We start from the raw sequence: 18,149 nt of genomic DNA on the forward strand, positions 1-18,149 counted from the left end.
TTAGTTTTTTTTCTTAAAGTTGGCACAATAGAAGCAGCCTCAATGACTTCAGTCAAGCTCTCATAGAACCAGGGCGTATAGTCGGTAGTTTGCAGCAGTTGTAGCCGGGATTTCAACTAGGGTTGGAAACTGTACTACATGTCGCTGGTGCTACTCTCTCTGAATTTTCCCTTCTGGGTTGCAGGATTTGCGTGTCCTGCAATTTGTTTTTCTGAATTTTGTACCCGGGTGTATTTATGAGCTGTTCCCACATTGAAAACAGTTACTGTTTAGTAGTAAAACAATTCTTTAAGTTTTGCTCAGTTTTCAATCGAGTTAAGTTATTCCACGTTCATCTTTCTTTGATTATACTTTTACTATCGTGTTCGAATAATTTATGCTTTGCGTAATGTCAATTCGTTTGATCTATTAAATTGGATCTGGAAAATGGCACCTTACATTTACCTTTAAAACAAGAAAAAGTTAGGGTCCAGACTAACTTCTTTATCACTTTTCAGAGTTCTGATCTCATCTGTAACACTGTGTAATGGGATCGCTCTTATTTTGGGAACAGTGGATTAATTGAAATGGGGGATAATACCTTGTTTCCTCGTTTGTTTAAAAGGATGTAATATCAACTACTGCTGGTTCACCAACTCCACTGTGCAACCAACACGTTTCATAGAATCCGATCAGTGTGGAATTCAGTCCATCTAGTTCACACTGACCTGCCATAGAATGTCATACAATCAATTCCATCCCGGTAACCCTGTGTTTCACATGGCTAATCCATCTAAGCTGCATATCCCTGGGCATTATGGGCAATTTAGCATGGTCAGTCTACCTAATCTGCACATCTTTAGACTACAGGAGGAAAGCGGAGAGCTCATCGTTTGTTTGAGAATGTATCAATTACTGCGAATCACTCACATTGTGCGGCTATGCGATGCTTCACAGAATAGCCTTGGCAACAGAAAGGAGTTTGTCTGATCTTTTGCAATGCTGTCTCTGAGATATTAGAGAAGGAGGTGTACATGTCTAGCATTGAGATGCTGGCACCATTGGGTCATTGAGAATGCTTTCGCACTTATCATTTGTCAGAGTGTAGAGCAAATAAAATGCAACTAGCAGAACGTGCAATGAAATTATTTCGTCTCATTCCATCAATGGTTCACTGAAGACAACTGCTGTGTGAACACTCCTTAATGTTTGTCATTAATACCTCCCAAAGAAAAATTAATTCTACATGGCAGAGGGGGTTCAGACGTTTCTCTATATAAGCCCCAGTACAGCTGAAATCCTCTCCGCACCCCTCTAGAGAGAGACTGCATGCATGTGTGTGGGTGTGTGGTGAGTGTGTGTGTGTGTGTGTGTGGGTGTGTCTGTGTGTATTTCTATTGATGTTGCTGTTAGCTTGTATGATGCTGTGACCTGCTGCTCACCTTCTCTGACTGAATTCCAGACGGTTTTCACCTTCCATCACTGTCTATGCAGTGGAGTGAAGAGGCCAGCAGAATGTCGAATTCCATCACATTAAGCAACGCAGGGACCATCAGACCAGTCCCACACAGAGATACACACAAATGCTAATACGCACAGTTACACACTCTAATACATACACGCAGATGCAGACATACGATTAAATGGGCATGAGCTCACACACACACACACACACACACACACACACACACACACCCACACACACACACACACACACACACACACACACACATATACAGATACACTGACACGAGACAAACATGGGAGTCGATCGGTATTTCTCTTTCTCTGTGATAAATTCTCACTATTTCACCCACTCAGTAAGATGTGCCACATTGTTTCTATTTCTCTGTTTGCAGCATGACTTTTTTTTTCTCTGGGTCTTTGGGATGTGTGTTGTTATTTTTGACGCTCGTTTGATATCAGTGTATGCCTTGATCACACCAGTGAGTCTGTCAGTATTTCAATTGATCTGCAGGAGAAAGTAAGGACGGCAGATGTTAGGGATCAAAGCTGAGAGCGTGGTGCCTGAAAAAGCACAGCAGGTCAGGCAGCATCCGAAGACCAGGAGAATTGGCAGTACAGGTATAAGACCTTCATCAGCCCTGTCTGTAATCCGGATTCTATCCTGGCATGCTTTGCTTTTCCAGCACCACACTGTCGGCTTTGATGTCCAACATCTGCAGTCATTACTTTCTGACCTGCTCTACTTTTCCAGCGCCACATTCTCTTTCAGTTATTTTTGACTGGAATGTGACACTATGACAACTTCGATGCTTGTTGATGTCACCAAACTGGAAGAATTGCAAAGTGTGTGGAGGACAGAGTACAACAACAACAGGACAATGCCAACTTTTGAGAGTTATAAGGTAACCAGGAAGGATCTAAAGAGAGAGCTAAGAGCAGCGAGAATGGGACATGAAAGGCTTTCTACAGGTATGTCAGGAATAAAAGGTTGACTAGGGTAGGTATCGGTCCAGTCAAGGATAGTAGTGGGAAGTTGTGCGTGGAGGCGGAGGAGATTGGAGAGACACTAAATCAATACTTTTCGTCAGTATTCACTCAGGAACAGGACACTATTGCTGATGTGAATATTGAGTCACAAGTGATTAGAATGGATGGCCTTGAGGTATGTAGGGAAGAGGTCTGGGGAATACTGGAAAGGATGAAAATAGATAAGTCCCTGGGCCTGATGGCATTTATCCTAGGATCCTCTGGGAAGCTAGGGAGGAGATAGCAGAGCCATTGGCTTGATTTTTATGTCGTCATTGTCTACGGGAATAGTGCCAAAAGACTGGAGGATAGCGAATGTGGTCCCCTTGTTCAAGAAGGGGAGTAGGGATAGCCCGAGTACTATAGGCCAGTGAGTCTCACTTCTGTTGTGGGCAAAGTCTTAGAGAGAATTGTAAGGTCTGATTGAAGATTTGTAGCTCGGGTATCCATTGTTGTGGTTCTGCTCGCCGAGCTGTAAGTTTTTGCTGCAAACGTTTCGTTCCCTGGCTAGGGAACATCATCAGTGCGGTGGGAGCCTCGTGTGAAGCGCTGCTTTGATGTTTCTTCGGTATTTATATTGGTTTGTTCTTGCCGCTTCGGGTGTCAGTTTCAGCTGCAGTGATTTGTATCTGGGGTCCAGGTCGATGTGTCTGTTGATGGATGTTCTGCCGTTTCGGGTGTCAGTTTCAGCTGTAGTGGTTTTCCCCAAACTCCATCAATAGACACATTGACCTGGACACCATATACAAACCACTACAGCTGAAACTGACACCCGGAAACGGCAAGAACATCCATCAACAGACACATCGACCTGGACCCCAGATACAAATCACTGCAGCTGAAACTGACACCCGGAAGCGGCAAGAACAAACCAATATAAATACCGGAAGAAACATCAAAGCAGCGCTTCACACGAGGCTCCCACCGCACTGATGATGTCCCTAGCCAGGGAACGAAACGTTTGCAGCAAAAACTTACAGCTCGGCGAGCAGAACCACAACAACAGAATTGTAAGGGATAGGATTTATGAACGTCTGGATCGGAATAATGTGATCAAGAATAGTCAGCATGGTTTTGTGAAGGGCAGGTCGTGCCTCACAAACCTTATTGAGTTCTTTGAGAAGGTGACTAAGGAGGTGGACGAGGGTAAAGCAGTAGATGTGGTGTATATGGATTTTAGCAAGGCGTTCGATAAAGTACCCCATGGTAGACTAATGCAAAAACTACGGAGGTATGGCATTGAGGGTGCATTAGAGGTTTGGATTAGGAATTGGCTGGCTGGAAGGAGACAGAGGGTAGTAGTTGATGGAATAGGTTCATCTTGGAGTGCAATTACTAGCGGTGTTCCACAAGGATCTGTTTTGGGACCATTGCTGTTTGTCATCTTTATAAATGATCTAGAGGAGGGGCTTGAAAGCTGGGTGAGCAAGTTTGCAGATGACACGAAAGTCGGTGGAGTTGTGGACAGCGAATAAGGATGTGGCAGGTTACAGCGGGATATAGATAAGTTGCAGAGCTGGGCAGAAAGGTGGCAAATGGAGTTCAATGTAGCTAAGTGTGAAGTCATTCACTTTGGTAGGCGTAACAAGAAGATGGATTACTGGGCTAATGGTAGGCTACTTAGTAGTGTGGATGAGCAAGGGATCTTGGTGTCCATGTACACAGATCTCTGAAAGTTGCCACCCAGGTAAATAGAGCTGTGAAGAAGGCATATGGTGTACTGGGCTTTATTGGTAGAGGAATTGAGTTCCAGAGTCCTGAGGTCATGTTGCAGTTGGATAAGACTCTGGTGCGGCCTCATCTGGAGTATTGTGTGCAGTTTTGGTCGACATACTATAGGAAGGATGTGGAGGCATTGGATCGAGTGCAGAGGAGGTTTACCAGGATGTTGCCTGGCATGTTAGGAAGATCGTATGAGGAAAGGCTGAGGCACTTGGGGGCTGTTCTCATTTGAGAAAGAAGGTTTAGGGGAGAATTGATAGAGGTGTACAAGATGATTAGAGGTTTAGATAGGGTAGACACTGAGAACCTTTTTCTGTTAATGGAGTCAGCTGTTACTAGGGGACACAGATTTAAATTAAGGGGTGGTAGGTATAGGACAGATGTTAGGGGTAGATTCTTTACTCAGCGGGTTGCGAGTTCATGGAATGCCCTGCCAGGAGCAGTGGTGAACTCTCCCTCTTTATGGTCATTTAAGCGAGCATTGGATAAGCATATGGAGGTTATTGGGCTCGTGTAGGTTAGGTAGACTTTGGTCGGCGCAACATCGAGGGCGAAGGGCCTGTACTGCGCTGTATTTTTTCTATGTTCTATGTTCTAAGTTCAGGTATATTTCATCCGACAATCAAATCAGGACAATATGAGGTGATGTACTATGGAAGGAAAACAGGCTGTACAGTTATAAACGGGGTGCAGGAGCAGAAGGACCTGGGTATATTTGAGCACAGATTATTGAAGATGTCAGGACAAGTGAGGAGAGCAGTAACTTTCACAGATTAGTTTCAGTATCTGAGCTGTTTGCAGGAGGAGTGTAGGAAGGAGCCTCCGTGCTCCCTTCCTGGGAGGTGGTGCTGATGATGTGTTATGAGCCCACCCTCCTGCCCACCAAGACCGTGGGTATTCCATTTGTACCAGCTCCATAAAAAAGCGAGATGGCATCTGGGCCAAGGTTTCTAAGTTGTGATGGGGGAAAAGGAACGGAGCTGCCAGCGGGTTTAACGTGAGAATTACCATTCACTGAACATTGCTCCTTACTCGGTCCGTGGGACGTGGATGTTTCAGAATCTCCACACGAGGCATCCCGTCCTCTCCGGCTCAAACCAAGGTCCTCCCCACATGGCGGGGAGAAGGGTCTAAGGGAACAAATGTCCGGCACTCCACCACTCGGCTTGGCCTTTCCTGTCCTATTCCAGCCTTTTTCTCCTGGATTGGGAGAAAGGGAGGGAGTGAGTGAGTGTGGGGCCTGGTGATCGTACTGCTCTAGGTGGGGGGGGGGGAGGGGGACGGAATGAAGAGGTTTTCGGTCCGGGTCTGTCCACAGCGTTGTACACATGCAGCGTTCTTAATGTAGGGGGTACACTGGATTTGAGAGAAGCAGAGAGAGACAGAGGGAGGGAAGGTGTTGCACGCAATAGTGAGGGTGATGGCACATGAGCCTTGCTCGGCGTCGGTGCTATAACAGAAATACAGTGAGTCTGAGGGAGCAGAGACAATACAGTGACCCTTATACTGACAGAGCAGGGAAAGTTATTGATGCTTGTCCTGTATTGCTGGACATTTCTTCAGACCGCAGATACTACACTGAGCTGGGTGGTGAGCTCAGACCATGCTCGGTAGGTCTGGTGGTGTGGCCCCCTCTGGGAAGAGAATGGTCCTTCTCTGTGCTAGCCCATCCACGAGGACCTCCATACCCCTGTCGACAAACCGTGGTGTAATTGCCTCTTATCTGCCATGCTTGGGGTAAACTGTGCAGGGCAGCTCTGAACTGAGAAAGGTCAGCCGTGTGCCCCTTGGCCTTTAAAGATGGCACCAATGCCAGGGATCACGGAATATCCGTGGGCATCCAGACGATGCTGAGTCCCTCCAGCCATGATGGTTGGTAGAATCGGGCTGGTATTGAATGAGTGGGACACCATGGGGTGGGATAGGTAGTTAATGAAGTGAGTTAGATAAGTTAGCACCAGGAAACTAGCTCAGCCTCGTGTAGACGATCCCTCTGTCACGCTCAACGGAAATGCCACTGAGATAAATTATTGTTAGATTCAGCCCAATGGATCGAAGTCTGTTCTGACCCAACTCCCATTTACAAAGCTGCAGAACAAATGTTAATCCAAAACTCTCCTGAAATCACACCAATATCCTGTTCACCCATCATTCCACGAAGCACTGGCTCATGTTACAGGATACTGTCGAAATGTCGGCATTTCAGCATTCTGGAAACTGTGATCACATCCTTCCATTACGTTAGGACAAAGTGAGGACTGCATGATGAGAACGTGGGAGGCTCACTGTGTTGAATTACCTACTCTTTTCCCAATGTTTGTATGCAGTCTGTGGGAAAGCTCTGTCAGTGTTATCACAAGATCTCAGATGTTAGGAAGGGGGGTATCTGTAGGGTTGACAGGCCTGTGTTTACCTTTTCCGATGCAGAAGTTGATGCCGAGTGTTCTGTCCGGTTTTATCCTTTAAAACCTCGAAGCAGTTTGATACAATTGAATGCCTTGCTTGGCTGTTTCAGAGACCATTGAAACCTGTGTCTGGAGTTGCTTTCAGGTTAGACCAGGAAAACGCGGGAGATTCACTTCTTGAAAGTACATTGGGGAAACAATTGCTGTTTAAAATTGACATTGGGTTCAAGGTCATTATTACTGACACCAGATTTTAGATATCGATATTTTATTAACTGTTATTAACGTCCACCAGCTGTCAGAGCATTAGCCTGGTCTGGATTAGTAATCTAGTGACATTTCCGTTGCCACATAGGGAGCTATCGCAAACCACGCTGAGCAGTTTATTTCTGTGCTGCTTGACAACTTTGTCAAAAAGAACACCCAACCATTTGACTTTCATGATGGAATGGAGGGGGTGATGTTGGTCATACTCTAATTATTCTCTTCTTAAGGGAGTTGTCAAAGTTGTGCAATTTTCTACATTGCCAGATAGAGGTCAGATTTGGAACTGGAATGAAACAGCTTCCCCAGAGACACGGCTTGTTGTACATTGCCTTTGTCATGTCTACTGTGTTCAGATGATTCTTCATGTCGCATAGAGTAACATACCACTGGTCACAAGCCTCCAATTTGAAAAGCAACCCTCCACTGCCATCTGTAATTCTGTGGGCATACTGATGAGGTGAGTTAAATCATTGACTCAACACTTCCAGCTGAGTATGTCGCAAATAACTACATGCTTGCCTTTTGCACTGATGTGCAGAGCTGTTCCATTATTAAGAAGGGGGACATGTATTGGGCCCTGTCCTGCAGTGAGTTATTTAATCCATTTATGATTGGATGTGGCAGGACTGTAGAGCTTCGAACTGATCTTTTGGTGTTGCAATTATTCAGCCCTCCCTATCAGATGGTAGTTCTGCTGTTTGGAATGCAAACAGTCAAGTGTGGTAGCTTTATGGTTTGTGATCAGTTTTGGGTACACATAGTTCTGCCCTGGCATGTTCACCACACTCGTCGATGAAGCATAGATTCGTTTATTGGTAATGGGAGACTGAGGGATAGTCCCAGGCAAAAAGTTACAGATTATGGTTGAATATAATTTTGCTTCTGTTGTTGTGGTCTACAGCATCAATTGGAACACGCAGTTTGAGGTACAATATCTCTAATACAGTCCTGCTGCCTGTCCTCCAGTTCACACCAAGTCCCATTCACCCACCAGCCATGTACTCAGTGACCTACTCTGGTTTCTGATGTGGCACACTTCCAATGTTATACTCTCATTCTACTGAGGGTCTCTCCATGGTATCACACTTACAATTTGTCTCATTGCCCAACACCCTTTAACATAATCATCTGAATCCTCAGGAAAGGCTGAGGCACTTGGGGCTGTTTTCATTGGAGAAAAGAAGGTTGAGAGGTGACTTGATAGAGGTGTACAAGATGATTAGGGGTTTAGATAGGGTTGACCATGAGAACCTCTTTCCACGTATGGAGTCAGATATTACGAGGGGGCATAGCTTTAAATTAAGGGGTGGTAGGTATAGGACTGATGTTAGGGGTAGATTCTTTATTCAGCGAGTCGTGAGTTCATGGAATGCCCTGCCAGTAACAGTGGTGGACTCTCCCTCTTTACGGCCATTTAAACGGGCATTGGATAGGCATATGGAGGAAAGTGGGCTAGTGTAGGTTAGGTGGGCTTGGATCGGGGCAACCTCGAGGGCCGAAGGGCCTGTACTGCGCTGTATTTTTCTATGTTCTATATTCTTTCTATGTTCTTTCCAGTATGTGCTACCTTCTGTGTTTAGAGTGAATGCATGTCACTCTGTTTCTCTCCCTGACTAACAGTAAGAACTCTGTAGTGTCAGTGATGCCAGCTTTACGCCATTTCAGAGACACGGAAATTGTGTCTTTCACTGCCAGGCATATGGCGCTAAAGGGTGAACAGGGCGTTCGAGCCAAGTTGACACATGTCTTTGAAACGTGGTGAAAAGCAGAAATTGCTATAGAAATTAAGCAGGTCTGGCAGCATCCGTGTAGTGAAAGCAGACTTAATCATTTGGGTGCAGTGAGCATTATTCAAGGCTCGCAGTTTCTTTTTTGTTCTCGTTTCAGATTTCAAGTATCCAGAGTTATTTGGTTAATTGCAAATGTGCTTTTTCCATTTCTGGAGAAACACAACAGATCTGGCAGCATCTGCGGAGAGAGAGAAACAGAGTTAGCATTTCATGTCCAGTGTGACTCATTTTCAGAACAGAAAAGGATTGGAAAATGGGCTTTTAAATCCCTTCACCGAGGTAGAGGAGGGGTGTCGGGAAACACGATGGTTTGGAGGATCAATGCCACTGATAAGTTGACTTTTATTTCTGATAAAAGAGAGTCAAATGTAAAATGAGTATTAATTAGTTTGTGAAGGGGGAAATGGGTTCCTTTATTAAGTGCAAGACAAATGATTCACAAACAGGGCAAGTTCATTGGGAGACCAGGAGAAAGAATGTGCGAAGAATGGAGAACAGCCATAATGCGGTCAGGTTGTGGAAGTATGGAATTGAATAAAAACTCCTTCAGGATACAAGGTCTAAAGTGAGGTGTTACTGAAGGTTGAGTTGTGCTTCATTGGAGAATTACAGCAGCCCAGGACTGAAATGTTAGCATGACAGCAAGGTACGTTATTGAAATGGGAAGCAATGAGAAGGTCAGGGTTATTCCCACAGACAGAGTGGGAGTGTTCCTCAAAACAGTTTCTGTTGGTCTCCCCAATGTAAAGGAGACTGCATTGTGAGCAACAATGACAGGAGACTGGATTGAAAGAGTACAAATGAAATGCTGCTTCATCTGGAAGGTGTGTATTGAGTTGTTAAGAAATTATGAATGTGTCCGCGCTCTTTTCACATGTCCAAATTTATTTCTTCTTATATGTAGACCACCTAGTTCCACAGCTTGGAGGGAGGAAGTACTATAGGTGCGGGAGGTAAGAGTTAATAAACTTGGAGCTGGATAAACACAACAGACCAGATAGACTTATAGGAGCAGCAAAGGCAATATTTTGATCTTGGAACTTTCGTCAGGACTGGTGAGGGGGAGAGGAGCCCAGAAATGGAGTGATGGGATATGGAAGGGCGGCGTGTAGGTATAGTGGTGGTAGGTATATGCAGGTATGAGGTTGCTGTGATTGGTCAGTGGGAAGGATGGAACAGATACAGGTGGGTTTGGTCAGGGAAAAGGGACAAGGGATAAGGCTCTGGGTGGAGGGCTTTTGAAGCAGCTTCAGTCAATATTGAGGACATTGTGCTATCAGTTTCAAAGGTAATCTCTCAAGTGGTGTTACTCTGACAGTGGATAGGCTAAGGATGGTCATGTCGCTGTGCGAGTGGGAGTGGAAATTAAAATGAATGGTAACTGGAAAGTCGAGTTGGTTGTCTCGTGCAGAGCACCAATGCTCCACACAGAGCCTGATCCTGGCCCACCGAGCTCGTCTCCAACTCCCAACATGGTCTCCTCTATGTTGTGGAGACCAAAGGGAGACTCAGGGACATATTCATGTAGTATCTGCTCTCTGCACGCTTTAACAAACGCAGCATTCCAGTTGTCATCCATTTCAATCACTCCCCTCCCCGTGTTCATCCGGCAACAGGTCCATCTTTGGTCTCCTCCACTGTCAGAGTGAAGCCAAACAGAAACTGGAGAACACAACTTGATATTTCAGCTGGAGACCTTACAGCTCAATGGTCTCAATATTGACTTCACTGGCTTCAAAGTCTCTCAACCCACAGCCTTACCCCATGTCCTCTTCCCTGACCTGACCAAAGTTGTCCATCTTCCCATCCGTATATCTGTTGCATCCTTCCCACTGACCAATCACAATAATTCTCTGCCTGCATCCCCCATCGCCATTCCACCTACCCTTCCAACAGCTCCACGCCCCTCCCTCTATTTACTTCCCGGTTCCCCTTCCCTCACTCCAATCCTGATGAAGTCTTTCAGCCTGAAACGTTGACTTTCCTGTTCCTAGGATGCTGTCTCACTTGCTTTGCTTTTTCAGCTTCATATGGATTGGGGACATAGTTGCACGTTGAGACCTTATCAGCAACAGATTTTATTGTGCTTTTCATATTCTTTTTTGTCTGTTTACTGACAATCTTATCTGAACATTCTCACTGCAGGATCTAGGAAACATTCTTTTTGTCACTAATGCTCCTGTCTGCTTCGAACTGATTTCCTTTGTTTTAACCGGACTTTCATCTCTGCTATTCACAATGGCATTGTAAACGTAACTCTTGTTATGCTGTAGCTTAATCACACCATTTCCAATATACTTCACAACTTCCTTGTTCTTATACTCCACACATCTTTTCATAAACCCAAAGATCCAATAAGTCCTTCTATAATTTCCTGTCTTCTTGTCCCTCTCTCCTTAAACGGGGAGGTTACATTTACCAGTCCTCCCTTACTCCAACGTTTACTGAAAGATCACCAGCAATGCCACAACAATCGCCTTCCGTGTCACTACGAGCTGTTGTCCAACTGGTCTCGCTGATTGATTCAACTTCACCTTCCCAGCACCTCCTCCTTACTGAGGTCAGTATACTCACCTCTATACCCTGACTGTCTTGAAGTCTGGCATTTTACTGGTGTCTTCCACCGTGAAGACTGATGTAATGTATCTGTTCAATTCCTCTCCCATTCCATTGCTTCCCATAAATACTCAAGCCTTATTTTCCAACAGTCCTTTGTTTGTTTTTTACTCTGTCTTCCTTGTTATATATCTAAAAAAAATCGTTTTCATTATTATTTTACACGATTAAGAAGCGTAATATTATATTTCACCCTCTCCTCCCATTTGCTGTTATTAGTTATCCATGCTCGAATTTGTAAACTTCGTAATCCTTTGGATTCCCAATAATCTTCACCACATTGTGTGCATTTTCTTTTGTTTTTATGCTGTCCCTGAATTTGTTATCATTCAAGGCTGACTTGTCTTCTGATGAATATTGTTCTTCTTACTTGGGGTGAATTTCTGATGTGCTGCTGAATTATCTCCTGAAACCTCTGCCATTGCTGTTTCACCATCTTCCCGTGCTCAGCTTCCCTTCGAACTAACTCTGGCCAACTGCTCCCTCATGTCTTGTAGTTACATTACTCAATTATAAGACATCACATTCAAAAGTGAGCAATAGCTGTAAACAGAAGGAGGGAAGTCTGAGGCATAGGACAGAAAGAACGATTGGACGATGTATCAATTAGATTAAAAGAGAAATCGAGAGACAGATAGAGAGAGAATTTCGACATTGAGATATAAAAATAGAGAAGTCTACATGAGTGATATATGTAGATATATTTCTGCATTTGGTTTGACAATTCCTGTGTGTTGTGGTCCTTTGTACAGTGTATGTGCAACAGAATTATATGTTGAAATGTCGGTCTGATGCCAGAACTTTGATCTCCAGCATATGACAGGCAACAGTTGTTGACAGAACCCAGCAGGCCAATGTATATGTTTCCCGGTAGAAAATTGTTTAACTGAAATAAATTGGAGCACAAGAAGCAGGAATTTATAACATATATCCTGACAAGAATTAGAGATTAGGTCTGGGAATGCAAGGAAGAGGCAGGAGGTAGAGGGTACGTTAAAAGAAGGGGAACATAATATCTCAGCTGAAGACTAAATAACATGTTAACTTTTTATAAATTTTGTACATCACGTGCATCATTTTTGTTAACTATGTCTGTCTTGTTCATTCTGAATATGGTGCACACATATGAACATTCTTATGTATCTGCATGCTTGCACACACACACACACTCACTCAAACAAACAGACACACACATACAGACACTCACACACACACACGCACACACACACACACACACAGACACCCACACACACAGATTCACACTCACACACAGAGACACACATACAGGCACCCACACACACTCACACACAGAGACACACGCACACGCACTCATACACACACAGGCACACACACAGACACACACGTACTCACACAGACACACACACACACTCTCACAGACACAGAGGCACTCTCACTCTCTCTCTCTCTCTCTCTCTCACCCACACACAGACGCATACACTGATCAATCGTTATTCGGCCATTCCATTTCAAATTATCCTGTTTTATTTACATTGTCACTTGCAATTCCTTCTTCCGAATATATTCTGTTTCTTTCTCTACATTTGATGTTATTCTGTCTGTCAAGAAGACATTGGGGACTGGGGGGATGTCACTTTACTCCTCATCAGTCTCCACAGTCACTGTCTTCTATTCCTTTCTGTTTCTTAGCCCATTAAAAATACATTCTGTGTCTGACCCTTGAATCCGGATAAACAGGTCACTTTTTTTAAGATTACTTACAGTATGGAAACAGGCCCTTCTGCCCAACAGATCCACAAAGAACTTCCGAAGAGTAACCCACCCAGACCCATTCCCCTACCCTCTATTCATCCCTGACACTATGGGCAATTTAGCATGGCCAATTCACCTAACCTGCATATCTTTGGACTGTGGGAGGAAACCGTAGCACCCGCCCACGCAGACACGGGGACAATGTGCAAACGCCACACAGACAGTTGGCCAAAGCTGTTCAGTAAATAAAACTTTTACTTTTTGGCTAAGGCTACAAAAAATCTAAAAAAGAAAAGGCATACAAACTGTGCAATTAGATGTTTGCACCTTTGCAAACAAATTATTGAATTGCATTGTGTAAACGATAATTGACTGATAAAAGATATGAGAGTATAATCCAGCGAAATACGTAGCACAGCGAGAGAATAACAAGCGATTACATTTAAACTTGAGGATGATGGACTAACATTTATTATGTCCAGAAAAAAAGATGGTGATTTGTGAGAAATTGCATTTTCCCCATGATATGTAATTCCAAGTAGCACACGTACCAGTGTGGAGACCCCATGTTGATTGAGAGGGAGCTCCAGGCTCTGAATGAATTCTCACCGTCTAAATGTGCAGTTGATGCGTGTCTCTGCACTGTTCATAAATCTACCAGTAGCTTTAATGCCTTACTCCTGAAATAGTTCGCCATTCCCACCAGCTTCTAACCTCTATAGGAGTGCAATAATGTCTTCTCGGAGATAGAAGGCATTTCCTTGAGACTTGGCACAAATCATTCACTTTTCCTTCTCACGTTCAGCAAACCAAGTTAAAGTGACACATATGTACCACGAGTAAAGTACCAGGAGGAACAACATAGAACAGTCTATCTGTTTAGGCTCTGCTTCACTCTTTGTTATGTTGGGGCATCAAATACATCTTCCTATTTCTGTACATGTGGTTCGATATGCTGAATGGCCACCTCCTGGTCATCTGGAAGGAGCTCAAGGACCTGACTTGGCGACTCCGGTGTTCCTGTTTAATATCTCGATGTGCTGACTACGCTCCTTCCCTCCTTATGTAATAGGCAGGAGTATGTAATAACCTTATGTAATAACCAAGCATCTAAATTGAGAATTTCTGCCTCACATCTAGTCTGAAGCGGATTTTGAAAATAGACCCAGAGGAAGGTCAGTGAGGATACATGAGCAGACATTCAAGCAGATATCCTGAACCGCTCAGTAATTATTGTTTCTGTTCAAAAGAAGAACTCCATAAGCATGTGAAACACCATCGTTCACAAAAGCTCTCAAGAATACTAGTGATGAGCATTAGTGGAGGGCCAGATTTATAATGTTTATTTCAGGGACCATAAGCTGATGTTAAGCATGAATTTCAGCTGTGCTTCCTGATTTACCCCGTCCCGCCCCTCCCCCCCCCCCCGAAAACACTGCCATTGCTGCTCCATCCTCTTCCCTGCTCGTCTCCACTACCTGATTCCAGGTTCTTCTTCTCAAATTACAGAGTACATTCTCTCACATTATGGTCCCTACCCATTTCACCTGAAACTCTCTGATCAAGTCTACCTACTCTGCTGTAGTATCAAGCTGCGTTTTGTGCTGCCACTTTACCTTTGGTCTCAGTGTGGCTCGGCCTCTCCATTCATGCTGTTTTACACCTCCCACTCACATCTCATTCCGGAAAGTTTCCTTCTTGGCGTAAACCTTATTGAAAACACCTCTCCCCCTTTGCACTGAATTCACACTGTGATCCAAATTTCAAAAAGTATACTCAGCCTTCATCTCACTCTGCGAAAGGGAGCTGCACTCTGACCGTGTGGTACAAGAATTCCCCTTCTTATATGGTTCAGGCCAGAGATGCGCTTTCACTTTAGAGATCATCACACGATTGGAGAAAGCAATTCAGGTGTTTGACCTCTTATTGGTACTCGTAAGAGTTTCCTGTTGCCTTAGTGTTGTAACATGGAGGAAAACAAATCACAGTATGAAGCTTGGGCTGAGTGTTATTTATCTGTCATTTGAACACTGTTTCTAAATTTGCAGTGTTTATCTTTAAATGCTTGTTCGTAAAGTTAGTGTCAGATAGCGTGTAGGACGTTGAGGGATGACATTGTAGAAGTTTATAAAATCATGAGAGGTATGAATAGAGTGAATAACCAAGGGATTTTCCACGGAATGGGGGAGTTCAACCATAGAAGGAATAGGTTTAAGGTGAAAGAGGGAATATTTGAAATGGACGAAGCGTCAATGTTTTCACACAGAGGGTGATGTGTGTATATGGAATGAGTTGTCAGAGGAAGAGTGGGAGATGCAAGTACAGCTATAACATTTAAAACTCATTCGGACAAACATATGAATGGGAAAAGTTTAGAGGCATATGTACAAAATGTAATCAGATGGGACTAGTTTACTTTGGAAAACCTGGTCAGCATGGACAAGTTGGACCAAGGGTTCTGTTTTTGCGCTATATGACTATGAATCTAGAAAGGGAGGAAAAGAGAAAAATCATATGGTGTAGTCAATTGGCAAGAAATACAAAAAACAAGCAGCACGAGCTTTTCCAAGCATATAAAAAAAGTTCAAGATGAGTGTGTGACCTTAGGTGAAATTAAGTCAGGAAAGTATACTGATGTTAATTGGAGGGTGTGACTGAATAATTGCCCATAGGGAGCAGACAGATAACTTAAACCCGTGTTTTACATCTTTCCTCACAGGGGAAAGCACAGTAAGTATTTCAATGGTGTAAACAAAATGGTAATATGAGAGAAGTTCTTGAACCGTCTCTAACAAAAGGAAAAAGGATTTTTCTAACAGATAAGAGTAAGAGTAGACAGGTCAGCAGTAATTCATAGCTGGTTTTGAAAGAAGTGGCCACAGTCTTGGAGTCATTCCGCCCTCTCTCTCAGATGTTAGTTCTGCTGTTTGTTAATGTAAGCAGTAAGTGCGGTAGCTTGAATGGGTTGTCATCAGGTTTAGGTACACACTGTTCTGACATGGCATGTTCACCCACACTCATCCCTGATTCGGAGATCGGCTTTATGGTAATGGTAGACTGAGAGATTATATTGTTGTTGAATATAATTCTGCTGCTGCTGCTACTACAGTTGCTATGATTTGCAGCATCACATGAATGTCCAGTTTGAGCAGCAATATCTGCAATACAATTCTGCTGCCTGTCCTCAATTCGCACGGGGACCCGGTCACCCTTCTCCCCTGTACACAGTGCCCTATCCCGGTTTCTGATGTGGGAACGCTTCCTTTTTAAAAATTTCTTATCCTGTTAGGGTCTCTCCATGATGCCATGCCTCCAATTTGTACATTCCTCAAAAGCATTTAACGTTTTTATCTGAATCTTTCCCCCTCCAGTAATGCCATCTTCTGTTTAAAGCGAATGTGTTTCCCTCGGTTTCTCTCCATGACCATGATTAAGACTCTGTCGTGTCGGTGATTCCAGCCTTATGTAGTTTCAGAACAGATGAGTTTGTATACCTTGCGTTATCATTCACTTCCCGGTGTATGGCGCTCCCTGTTGGACAGGGACGTGTGAGCAGCTTTGACACACATGTTTGAAAGTTGTTCAAAAACAGAAATTGCTGAAGACACTGACAAGTCTGACAGCATCTGTGGAATGAAAGCAGAGGTAATCTTTCGGGTTCGGTGACCGTTCCTCAAAGCATCCAGTAAGTCCAACAATTTTTGGTTTTGTTTCAGATTTCCTGTATCCAATGATCTTTGCTAAATTGAAAATGTGTTCTGTAACTTTTCATTTTTGAAGGAAATCAGTGAGTCAGAGAAACAATGTTAATCTTTCAAGTCCAGTGTAAATCTTCTTCAAACGTGTAAAGGATTGAAAGACGAGCGTTTTAGTATCTTGGCAGAGGTGGGAAATAGTGTTTGGAGGCCCAGTGCGAAAGACAAATGGGCTTTAAATTGTGGTGAAAGAGACACAGATATATCAATGTTTAAATTAACGTGTAAATATTAGAAATTGATTTTCTCTGTAGAATGCAACATAAACAAGACACGAACTTAGGGAGCCCAGGAGGGAGAGTGTATGGAAAAGGGAAAACAGCCATCATGGGTTCAGACAGTGAATTTATGGAATTGAATATTAACTCCTACTGACTGTAACGTACCAAAGTGTAAAGTGAGGTGTTACTCGAGCTTGGGTTGTGCTTCATTTGAATATTGCAGCAGCCTGCATTTTCTTAGAATCCCTACAGTGTGGAAACAGGCCCTTCAGTCCAACAGGCTTATACTGACCCTGCAAAGAGTATTACACCTAACATCAACATCCCTGAACACAATCGGCAATTCAGCATGGCCAGTTCACCTAACCTGCACAACTTGGAACTGTGACAGGAAGCTGAAAGCTACGCACCCCTCAACTCACTGCTATCCATGTGCATGTCCAAAAGTCACATAAATGTCCCCAATGACTCTGCTTCCACCACCACCTCTGGCAATGCATTCCATGCATTCACAACTCTCTGCGTAAAGAACCTACCTACATCTGACATCTCTCTTTTACCTTCCTCCTAATATTTTCAAACTATGACTTCACGTACTAGTCAATCCTGCCCTGGGGAAAAGTCTCTGGATGTTGACTCTATCTATTCCTCTCATTATTTTGTACACCTCGATCAGATCTCCTCTCTCCTCCTTCTCTCCAGAGAGAAAGGTCCAAGCTTGTTCAAACTTTCTTCATAAAGCAAGCCTTCCAGTCCAGGCAGCATCGTGGTAAACCTTCTTTGCACCCTCTCCAAGGCCTCTGTATCTTTCCTATAGCAGGGCGTCCACAACTGGACACAATATTCAAAGTGTGGTCTCACAAGGGACAGGTCGTGCTGCAGCAAAACTTTGCGGCTCTTAAACTCGATCCCGCTGTTAATGAAAGCCGAAACACCATATACTTTCTTGACACCCTATCCACTTGGTTGGCAACTTTGAAAGGATCTGTGCACTTGTGCACCCAGATCCCTCTAGTTCCACCACACTGCCAAGAATCCTGTATTTAATGCTATATTCAGGATTCGAATTTGACCTTCCAAAATGCATCACTTCGCATTTATCCAGGTTGAACTCCATCTGCCATTTCTCAGCCCAGCTCTGCATCCTGTCTATGTCGCGCTGCAGCCTAC

This window comes from Hemiscyllium ocellatum, unplaced genomic scaffold (genome assembly GCF_020745735.1).
Source record: "Hemiscyllium ocellatum isolate sHemOce1 unplaced genomic scaffold, sHemOce1.pat.X.cur. R7, whole genome shotgun sequence".
In the NCBI taxonomy this organism is placed as follows: Eukaryota; Metazoa; Chordata; class Chondrichthyes; order Orectolobiformes; family Hemiscylliidae; genus Hemiscyllium; species Hemiscyllium ocellatum.